An 11,644-nucleotide genomic window follows, 5' to 3' on the forward strand; every position below is an offset into this window, starting at 1 on the left:
AACGGTTCACATGCTTCTGTTCATGGTGTTAGCACGGTAGATCTGAAATTTACTTCGGGGAAGATCGTGCAGCTGAGGAACGTGCAGCATGTGCCCACTATCAACAAGAATCTGGTCAGCGGGTCAGTCCTATGCAAGGACGGGTTTAAGGTAGTCTTAGAGTCCAATAAATTTGTCGTGTCGAAACATGGACAATTCGTTGGTAAAGGCTATGATTGCGGAGGCTTATTTCGCTTTTCTCTTGCTGAATTTTGTAATAAGTCGGTGAACCATATTTGTGGCAACGTTAGCGATGATGCGAGTGTTTGGCATTCACGTTTATGTCATGTTAATTTTGGTTTGATGTATCGGCTTTCCAGCATGTGTTTAATTCCGAAATTCACCATTGCTAAAGGTTTTAAGTGCCATAGTTGTGTGCAATCAAAGCAACATCGGAAGCCTCACAAGGCTGCTGAGGAGAGACACTTGGCACCTCTAGAACTCATACATTCTGATCTATGTAAGATGAATGGTGTGTTGACAAAAGGTGGGAAAAGATACTTCATGACATTAATTGACGATGCGACTAGATTTTGCTATGTTTATTTGTTGCGAACTAAGGACGAAGCGTTAGACTACTTTAAAATCTATAAAGGTGAAGTTGAGAATCAACTAGAGAGAAAGATCAAGCGTCTAAGGTCAGATCGTGGTGGCGAGTATTTTCCCAAAATATTTGATGAATTCTGTGAGGAGCATGGAATTATTCATGAGAGGACGCCTCCCTATTCTCCCGAATCAAACGGATTGCCGAGAGGAAAAACCGCACGGTGACTGACTTGGTTAATTCCATGTTAGACACAGCTAGTCTTTCTAAGGCATGGCGGGGGGAGGCTGTATTAACTTCGTGTCATGTCTTGAATAAAGTTCGAAACAAGAATCAAGATCAAACTCCATATGAGATGTGGAATGGGAGAAAACCATCACTTTCTTATCTGCGCACGTGGGGGTGCTTAGCGAAAGTTAATGTGCATATTCCAAAGAAGCGCAAGTTGGGACCTAAGACAGTGGATTGTGTCTTTCTAGGATATGCTCAGAGGAGCATTGCTTATAGATTCTTAGTGGTTAAATCTGAGATACCAGATGTGCATGTTGATACTAATATGGAATCTCGTGATGCAACATTTTTTGAAGATATTTTTCCTATGAAAGATATGCATAGCAATTCTAGATTTTCGACAGAGATAACTCCTCAACCTGTAGTACCTATCGAGTCTTCTAAACAATCCGATGAACATGAGCATGTCCTAGAGAAGGATGACAGTGAAGCTCCTAGAAGGAACAAGAGACAAAGGATTGTAAAATCTTTTGGTGACGATTTCACTGTGTATCTTGTGGACAATACTCCCATGTCCATTGCAGAGGCATATGCATCTTCAGATGCAGATGATTGAAAAGAAGCAGTCCAAAGTGAGATGGACTCATTTCTTTCTAATGGAATATGAGAGATCACTGAACTACCCTATGGTTGCAAGCCAGTAGGATGTAAGTGGATATTCAAGAAGAAGCTTAAGCCTGACGGTACTATTGACAAGTACAAGGCTCGGCTTGTTGCTAAAGGGTACACACAAAAGGAAGGCGAATACTTCTTTGATACTTATTCACCTGTCGCTAGATTGACCACTATTCGAGCATTAATTTCCTTGGCTGCCTCATATGGTCTTATCATTCATCAGATGGATGTTAAGACAGCTTTCCTAAATGGAGAGTTGGATGAGGAGATCTACATGGATCAGCCTGATGGATTTATAATGAAAGGTCAAGAAAACAAGGTGTGTAAGCTTTTGAAGTCTTTGTAAGGGTTGAAACAAGCACCTAAGCAATGGCATGAGAAGTTCGACAGAACTTTAACTTCTGTGGGCTTTGTCATTAATGAGGCTGATAGATGTGTGTACTATCGCTATGGTGGGGGTGGAGGAGTGATATTATACTTGTATGTGGACGACATACTGATCTTTGGCACAAACATTGATGTGATCAATGAGGTCAAGTCCTTTCTTTCAAAGAGCTTTGATATGAAGGATCTAGGAGAAGCTTATGTTATCCTTAACATCAAGCTTATTAAGGTTGAGAATGGGATTACTCTTTCACAATCCCATTATGTGGAAAAGGTCTTGAGCCGTTTTGATTATATCGACAACAAGCCTTCTCCAACACCTTATGACCCTAGTGCGATGTTGAGAAAGAATAGGAAAATTGCCAAAGATCAACTGAGATATTTGTAGATTATTGGTTCACTCATGTACTTAGCTAGCGCAACGCGACCCAACATATCTTTTACTGTGAGCAAATTGAGCAGGTTCATGTCAAACCCGGGTACTGATCATTGGCATGCACTTGAAAGGGTTATACGCTATCTAGCAGGTACTATGAGTTATGGGATTCACTATTCTGGGCACCCTGCTGTGCTTGAGGGATATAGTGATTCAAATTGGATATCTGACATGGTGGGTATGCGTTTACCCTTGGAGGTGGTGCGATATCATGGAGGTCTTGCAAACAGACCATTTTGACGCAGTCAACCATGGTCCATGGAAGTAGAATTTACTGCTTTGGACACAGCCACTGTTGAGGCAGAGTGGCTGCGTGAGCTCTTGATGGACTTGCTTGTGGTTGAGAAACCAGTGCCAGTCATCCTTATGAACTGTGACAATCAAACGATAATAGTCAAAGTGAACAGTGCTAAGGATAATGCAAAATCATCAAGACATGTTAAAAGACGACTGAAGTCTGTCAGGAAGTTGAAAAACTCTGGAGTGATAAATGTGACTTATATTCAAACAGACAAAAACCTGGCAGATCCTTTTACAAAAGGATTATCACGGAATGTGATAGATAGTGCATCAAGGGAGATGGGTATGAGACCCGTATAAGTTGCCACAGTGGTAACCCAACCTATGTGATCGGAGATCCCGTGAATTAGGACTTGGGGAGAACAAGTTGATGGTGAACTGAGGAGAGTAATGGTTAAACCCTCTTTAAAAAAAGATGCAATACTCTCAGTTGCTGTAAGGCAGGTTGGCTATTTGCCTTAATGTGTTTCTATTGGCTCTAATGAGCAAAGGTGCTGTCCTACAGAGCATTCTTGAAAGAACACACCTATATGAGTCTGACTGTCTAACGTCGCAGTCTATGAGATTTGGGTGATCTCTAGTAAACACATGAAAAGACCAGGGAGTACGACATATATGCTCCACCCGCGGAGAAGGCTACTGGTAGCCATGTACTGGTTATGACTTTGAGTGAAATTTGTTCGCACCAAACTTGCAATTCAAGACGTAGTCTATTGTTCAAGTTGTGGATAAGTGTAGCTTGGAGCTCTAGGTGAGAGTTCAACTTAACAGTCCTCACTAAAACACTGGTATATCAAACAGTAGTGAGAAACAGGCAAAATCTATAAATGGGTATTTGAGATCTGGTGGGGGATTGTTAGATTTATGGGATTGGCCCATATAAATAATCCTAATAAATCTCAAAGGTCCATTAGCGCTAAGAGGATGTACACCATCTATTAGTCCCGTATTGCTAATGGACGAGGGCGTAAGGGTTTTTTCCCTTTAAATACAGACCACCTCCCTCATGGAAAAAGTGCACCATAGATCGTTATACGTGGAGTCCCCTAGGTTTGGGAATTCATAAATGATCTAATCGAGTTAGGGTTTTTCCTCTCCTCGCTGCTGCGCCGCCTTCGTAGTTGCTCCATCCCGAACGCCGGCGTGCACCGGCGAACGGGAGAGCAGGTCTCCGAAACCGCTCGCTCTTGTGATCCTGCACCAGGAGAGGGCGAATAAGGTTTTTGGGAAGCGCCAAGCGCGACTGCTCATCTTCTTCGCCACGACTCGTCCTCTGTCCAAGTCAGGAGCTGCGGCATACCGTCATTTGCATCGCCGGTTGCTGCGCTCCGTTCGAAGGACCATCTTCATCTCGTCTGCGCCTTTCATCTTCCCAGCAGCTCCCGCACAGTACGTATTTTGTGATCAGATCTGTTTCATAATCATGTTTTCCGAGATCATGTTTATGATATACGTACTGTCTAGTATGTTAGAGTCATGCATGCTAGGTTTAATTCTCGTCATGATAAATCTAGTTCGGAATTTAAACTTACAGTTGTCTATTTCTCCAACATATATGAACCTGATTAACAACTATATTCACAGGTTGTACAGAAAAAGATTGATCGCACACAAATAGCTTTACAGAATCCGGAAGTAGCTGTGACAAATACAGACAACGTGTTTGTCGATCTACTCTAAAGCAGTAATGGTTACCTTGTAGCTGAACTCGACAGAGCTGCCCACGGTGGTTGTCGATCTGGACCTCTTTTGCGAGCCGCAAGGCCAATCACCCGCTCTCGCAGACAGCCAAATCAAACCCTATCAAGAAGGGAAAAGAAGATGAGAAGGGGATGGACTTGAAATGCGCAGAAAGAGATGGGGGCCGGGAGGGTCGGAGGGGCGCCGACGGGGCAAAATCAGAGCAATCACCTGGGTGAAGGGGCAGGGGCTGGAAGGGCGCGGACGGCGTGGAGGGTGGCCGGCGTGGAGGGCGGTCGGTGTGGACGGTGCGAAGGGCGGCCGGCGCGGCCGGTGGTAGGGCGGCCGGCGGACGGCGGGTACAGTGGCCGACACGGAGGCCAGCGAGGAGGGTGACCGGAGTGGAGGGAGGCCGGGGAGGAGGGTGGCGGCGGAGCCTCCCTGCCCAGCGAGGAACGGGAGGACTTGTGAGGAGTCACGAGTTGCCCACGCCTGGTCAAGACCCGCACTCAACCCGCACCCAACCTGCACTCGGTAAAGACCCAACCCGCTCCGACCCGATACCTCCTAGAACATATTTTCACTCATACTAATAAGACCCATCTCAGATACCAATAAGACTCATCTCAGTATCCGACCCAAAAAACCCAAAACGACCCGTCCCACTAGCAGGGCTAATCAGGCTTAACGACTCTCAGTTCTCAGCTACTTGCATAGCATCTGCGTGCAGCGGCGGAACCAGAAAATTTTTGAAGGGGGGGCCAAGAGGCTAAGCCAACATATGACCATTGCAAAAACGATTCAGAGTCTATGTGCCATGTCTGCGGCTAGGGGCGAAGCTACCTCTAAAATTATCATGGTGCAACCGTTAAAGACCATAAAAAAAATTAACAATACATGGTAAATGCAAGTCTAGCTAGTGCTAAATTTTTCATTACCCTGGTGCATCGGTACCAGGCAAACTGTACGTAGCGTTAACCCTGGCTGCGCCGCTGCGGCTCCTCCTAAAATAGCTCTGGTACAGTTTTTTGATGAAGTAGAAACTGAAGTTGTGTTAAAAAATTGTTTCCTAAAACGGCTTCAGTCGCCTAGGATCATGGTAGCCGCGAGAAGCCACAATTTTTTGCTCGCAGGCAAAGCCGTTTTATGGCTTTATTCACGGCTCCCATGATAAAATCATTTTGAAAATGATATTTTGATAGAGCTTTCATCAAAAGTCGGTGAGGAAGCTATGCAAAACAGACTACTTTTTGCTTGTAGTTATTGCCTCTTAGACTATGTACTTGATTTTAATTGAAAATACAACGTGAGCTACTAGATATTGAATTTGTTGTAGAATCACTTATCTAATTATTTGTTATATACTGCAAAAAAAAGGAAGGTTCAAATTTTTTTTTTCAGCCTTAGGGGGGCCCGTGGCCCCTGCTAGCCCCCCCTGGTTCCGCCGTTGTCTGCGTGCTAGTGTCTAGCTAGAAGCTAGCCTTAGCTTGTTGTTTACCTGCAAGCAATGCAAGTTCTCTCTGGATTCCTTACCTTCTCTTAGAGCTATGCAAAACTATGCAAATGGATCAAAAGGGAAGGAAAAAAATGCTCTGCACACACTGTTCAGATTATCTATATGCAAGTACGCAACATATTAGAGACCGAACCTTTAGAGCCTTTTGGGCAGCCCACTGAACTACATGCATGGTCCAATATATCAGGCCATTTTTGGGCCCTGGGTGCGTGCTCGCTGGTGCTTGCAGACCATATCTGATGGATTATTGACTAAGAACAGCTCCAATCCTTCATCTCAGCTAGTTTATATTTCACCAAATATGTTACCGTATAAGAAAAAAAGCTAAAAGCGAATGCGGCAAGAGCGTTAGCATGGGGAGATGAGAAAAGATAGAAGAAAATTTTCTCACGCAAGGAACTAATTCTACGCGAGAACCATGAAAAAAGAGGAGATATATGTAATTAGAGGAAAGGTGAGTGAAGATAGGTGATTAGATGAAAATTTGTTTGGAAGAAACCATCCACTAAAAATATAGTTTCTTTGAGTAATGTCTATATGACATGACAAACATGATTGGGATTGTCCAGATAGCATGGAGAGACTTGAGCTTCTCCTATTTACAAGGTTCGTTCTTGTAGCTACTACACGGTATAGACTTGGTTGGGACGTAGTACTTCTGATGTTGTGATGAGCTTATTTGTCATACAAGCCTGAAGCCCCCTTGCTGCAACCATGTGTACCAAATTTCCGGACTACACTACTAGAAAAAGAGCTCTTAGCACCAGTTGGAAACAAGCTTAGGTACCGGTTTTTCAACCGGTGCCCCCAAAGTGAGACCAATAGGATCTGACTTTGACACCGGGTAAATCACCCGGTACCTAAAGCCACCTTTGGTACCGGTTGGAATTCCAACCGGTACCAAAGGCAGCTACACCCGTAAGGCAGCTAAGCCCGTTCTCTCTCATCATCTCCCGTTCTGTTGCTTGCACTCTCTCACATTCCCCTCCCATCCTCCACTAGCATCCCATCCTCTACTTGCAGTAGAGATTCATTCAAAAGAATCAACAACAAAATATTGAATTGATCCAAAAAAAATACTCATAGATCCGACAAATCATTCAAAAAATCATTCACAATCTATAATCCCACATGCATCTCTATTTAAAAAAATAAGAAAAAAAGAAACAATGCCCCCGGTCCGGGACCTCCATGAGCAGCCAGTCCCTCCTCATGTCCTCCGGCAGCGCCATGAGCGACCTGAACTGGCGGTCGTCGCGAACGAGTGCGCCGTAGGCTCGCAGCAGGTCGGCGCGGGCCAGGCGGGGTCGGATCGCCTTGAGCGCGTTGTAGATCTCCCCCGGGAGAGCGGCGCCACCCCATCTGCGCTCGCCGTCACCAGCCTGCAAGGAAGAAGAAGACGAGGAACGGTTGGCGAACCATCACCGGCGACGGAGTGGCCCATGGCCTGACTGACCGAATCGAGCTCGAGCACGAACCTATCGGCGGCCGCCAACACCGACCCCGAGTTGGAAGCGGAAGCGGCACGGGTCCAGGTCGAGCCGGCCGCGGGGGGCGGCGCCGGGTGCCCGAACGGGCGGAGGAGGCACGGCGGCCCTCTCGCCGGGTGTGCGCCTGGGAGCTCGAGCGGACGAGGCGCGACGTGCGTGAACGGAGGAGCTCCGCCTCCGCGCGCCGGGAGCTCGAGCTGCGGGTCCTCCACGTCCGACGACGAGCCCGAGGAGGAGTCGTCCCCCGCCGGCCGGCGCGCCCCTCCGCGGCGGCGGCGCCCCGCGCGCCCCTTTCCGCGGCCGCGGGAGATAAGGTGGGAGAGATGAGAGGTAGAGAATGAGAGATGAGAGAGACGAGAGAATGAGAGATCGACGTGAGAGATGAATGAACAGGGACTTAAAATATCGCGGAGCCAAACTGGACGGCCATGTTTTGGTGCCGGGTAATTCTTTCAACCAATGCCAAAAGACGTGTTTTCAATTGCCACCAACCGGTACCTATATCTAAGGCATGCACTGACACCGGGTTATGGCGTGACCCGGTACCAATGTCTGCACCAATAGCGCCGGGTCGTGCCTCCACCCGGTGCTATTGATGCATCGACCATTTGGTACCGGCTCATAGCATTACCCGGTGATTTTGTCAGTGCATTGGCACCGGTTTGTGCCGTGGCGCATCTTGCTAGCGCTCGGCGCAGGCCAATAGTACCGGCTAGTGTTGCAGCCGGTGCTGATGCCTTATATTAGTACCGGTTCATACAACAAGTGGTACTTTTAGCCTGGATCTTTGGTCTGTTTTCTAGTAGTGCTATACTGCACGTGCTACAATCGCGAAGGCCTAGATAGATATAAAAACTTTTTAGCTCCCATGGGATCTCTGGCACGATAGTTACCGGCTTACCGCGCGCATGTATGTGGGCACCAGTGCAGCAAAACCTGCACATGAAGAAGGCGCTCGCACACCACCTGACCGGCTGACCCGGGCCCAGGCTGAGTTTTCCGGGCTCAGACCGAAGGGCAGTTCCGACCGCCGAGGAGCCGAGGGAAGGTCCTGTATTGTACTCTAGTCTCCAGTGTGGAGTGGTCACAGTGGTGGGCTCGTCTGGAGCTCGCCTCATCCACACGCACGAGAAAGCTTACGGTTGGAGTTGATCCGAGCGATTAAAGCCAGCTTTATTGCGCTGTCCCCAGATTTGTCCTTGCACCTTCGCCTTTCCATGGGGAAGATAACAGGAAACTCACTTCTGCAAAGTTAAAAGAGAGAGAGAGAGAAGATTGTTAGAAAGATCGCAAAGAAGTCGCTAGGGCAAGCCGTGCAGTTACGGCACAGGTAACCACACATCCAACTACTTGCCCTTCTTTTCTTTTTTTCCTTTCACCAAACCACACTTTGATGCTCAGTTCAGATCTAACTGATCCAGGCATAGGACGGCCGGCCGGGGCCGGCTTTCTAATCATGTGTAGATTAGACGTGCGGGAGAGTAATGCTAGTGTGAGATTGGAAAGTACCCAACCACCTGGGCCCGTGTCAAGACTGATGGTCTTTCTGACTCTGTTTCATGTAGCCATCTCTGCATCGCCACATTAGGAGATTGTTTTTTTTTTGTGGCAAGCGTGTCGGCCAGCACTTCTTAGCGTTCCAGGAAGGGAGATGTCATTAGTGCGAATGGCATAGACTGGACTACATGGTAAAGAAGACATGCACCAACGTTTTCCAAGCACTGGTTTGTCAGAGATTTATCTATCCTATGATGCTGTAGCTTATCTGTGTTATTGGCCATTACTGTGAAACACAGGGAGTACATTCTACTACCATGCATTTCTCATGTCTGGGCTACTGAAGGCCTGCCTCATGAAGAAAAAAAAAAGGAAAATCAAACAGCTTCCGGCACCTCGCTAAGGTCCATGATTTTGCCGGAAATGATTTCTGGAGCCCAGCTTAGTCATATATGGTCCCATAAAGAACTTATCCCTCTGTCCGCTACATCAGACAAGACCAAACAAACTTTTCTAACGTTATTGATGAGATGAAAGGGGAAACAAAGATTCAAACCCGAGATATCTGGCTGAAAGCATGCAAGAGCTTCATTCAAATGCAATAACCCTTTTATTGCAACATTACTACATCCTCTATTCTTCTGACTCATGTGCCAGCATCTTAAAGGTACCTTAGCACAATGTGTGAGAAAGGGTGTACGTACCTGAGACAGTGTCAGAAGACAAGATCTCACCGAAGCTTCTTATCATAGGATCCAGCAAGAAATGACCGACTGACACATGCCTGTGGAGCCAACACCGTAGATGTACAGCAGGTACCTGTTTCCCATTAATTGAGTGGACAAGGGCAACGAACTTCCATCAATTCGATTCACTTTTTATTTTACACTGCTTAACTGATGCAGCAAGGGGGACAGTTCCTTGCAAGGTGAAATATGACTCAGCTCACTGATTTATCGCAGATCGACGCTTCAGTTTTGGCATCGTAGGAAGGTTTAGTACCCCATTCACGCAAATGACTATGTAAATACTACGAGTGCACCAAATGCAAGTTCTTTTTCATTTTCAGAAAAAAGTATGCATGTTAATGAGAGCATAGAATATTCCAAAGTGTGACTTCTTAACTTCTATAACCATGCATAAGTCAAAACCCATGAAGATGCGAAATTATACCCCAAAACGAAATGGCAACAGTTTTTCAGGAAAGCACTCAAACAGGAAAGTTGCGGGCAAGAGCAAACACAACATTCAAGTGTGCAAAGTGGCAAACAGGCAATAAAACATTTTGGGCAAAGACTCGAGCTCCCTTTATTTCAAAGAACCCCAAAATCACTCAGAATGTATGGATATAGCAAAGGATCTAGACTTATTATAAACAGTTGTCAAACTATGTCAGACTATAAAGCTACGAGTAATTTCAGAAATTAACAAAAGACAGCCAAGTTCAAATATTTCCTGCAAATTCAAGCAACATGAATTCTTCAATGAACAACAAGTGAAGTTATGTATATAAAGTCAAAGAGAACTATTGCCCAATGGTATTCCTTTTCTGCTGCTTAATTTCCATGTGAAAAATATTGCAAAAGGCAAATGTTAAATATATTATCAAATTCTCCACCGAATAACAAGTTAGACTATATTCAAATAATTGTCCACAGTGTCAGCAAAAAACTCTAATATGCCTTCATATTTCATAGAACAAACATTGATCAACACCTAGCACACACCATCGTCATCACCAGCCTGTACCTGCAGCTACCTCAGACAAGTAAATGCCAACCAACTCCAAGCAATTCCAGAGCTAACATCCCAGGGCAAAGGCAAACTTGTCAATTCTCTTACAGGTCTCACTGAAATCACTCTAAACACAATCTATACTCAACTTCAAGAACCATTCCTTTCAACATCCAATTATATACTTATATTCAAGAGAACAAAACTAGCTGATGCAACACAACAAGATATTCCAAATGAAGCAAAAGAGATTTGAAGACCCAATCTCGAAAAAAATGCACAAAATATTATACTACAAAATTTTTCAACATAAGTCGTACCATATATGTTGTGCAGTTGTGTCCATGCGTCCAATGGCACTCAACTATATGATTGGCCCCAGTAGCTCTGGAAAGGGTGACGAAGTTAATCCAAAATAGGTGTACATTAACCCTACATAAACAACTAATAAACTATAGGAGACTGGATCAACTCAGGGTTGCCCCACAAATAAATGTGGCAGCCATGGGTGTAGGTGAGAGTGTTTATTACCACTGTACTAGCAGGGAAGGTGGTTATGCTCTACACACAGTTCACCGACAGCCCACCCCAGCAGACACAATGTGGGCCCCCTTCAGTTGCCCCTCCCCTGATTTCTCTCTTCATCTTCCACCCTAGTTTTTTTAGAAATGAATTATGAGATGTATTCCTCCAAACCCTAGATGGATGGGTATATATAGTCCTATACATGAGCTCAATATACTCTAATACCCCCCCGCAGTCTGAACTACCGGCACAACGGTGTTCAAGACTGGACAACAAGAAAACCAACACAACACCCCCCGCAGTCTGAACTACCGTCGCAGCGGTGTTCAAGACTGGACAGGAAGCAAGTACAAAAGGGCAAATACCCCCCCCCCGCAGCCACAACTAGCCACCTGCTACGTTGAGGCTGGAGCGAAACTCCAAGAAGGTCGAAGAGGGTAGTCCCTTGGTGAAGATGTCAGCAAACTGGGAGGTGGTCGGGACATGGAGTACCCGAACATCGCCGATGGCGACCCTATTGCGCATGAAGTGTAGGTCGATCTCCACATGCTTCGTCCGCTGGTGCTGGACGGGGTTGGTGGAGAGATACACGA

General features: G+C 46.0%; 2 long non-coding RNA genes across 2 annotated transcripts; both read right to left on the minus strand.

Moving 5' to 3' along the window:
- Positions 1 to 4,197: 4,197 nt before the first annotated feature.
- Positions 4,198 to 4,765, minus strand: LOC120653931. The gene is made up of 2 exons (XR_005666899.1): positions 4,521 to 4,765; positions 4,198 to 4,409 (listed from the first exon to the last, which is right to left on the minus strand). It is a non-coding gene; the product is annotated as an uncharacterized LOC120653931 (long non-coding RNA).
- A 2,855-nt stretch (positions 4,766 to 7,620) lies between these two features.
- LOC120653932 lies at positions 7,621 to 11,221 on the minus strand. The gene is made up of 3 exons (XR_005666900.1): positions 10,847 to 11,221; positions 9,497 to 9,611; positions 7,621 to 8,539 (listed from the first exon to the last, which is right to left on the minus strand). It is a non-coding gene; the product is annotated as an uncharacterized LOC120653932 (long non-coding RNA).
- Between the last annotated feature and the right edge of the window lie 423 nt (positions 11,222 to 11,644).

The sequence above is a fragment of the Panicum virgatum genome, chromosome 1N (assembly GCF_016808335.1).
Source record: "Panicum virgatum strain AP13 chromosome 1N, P.virgatum_v5, whole genome shotgun sequence".
NCBI lineage: Eukaryota > Viridiplantae > Streptophyta > Magnoliopsida > Poales > Poaceae > Panicum > Panicum virgatum.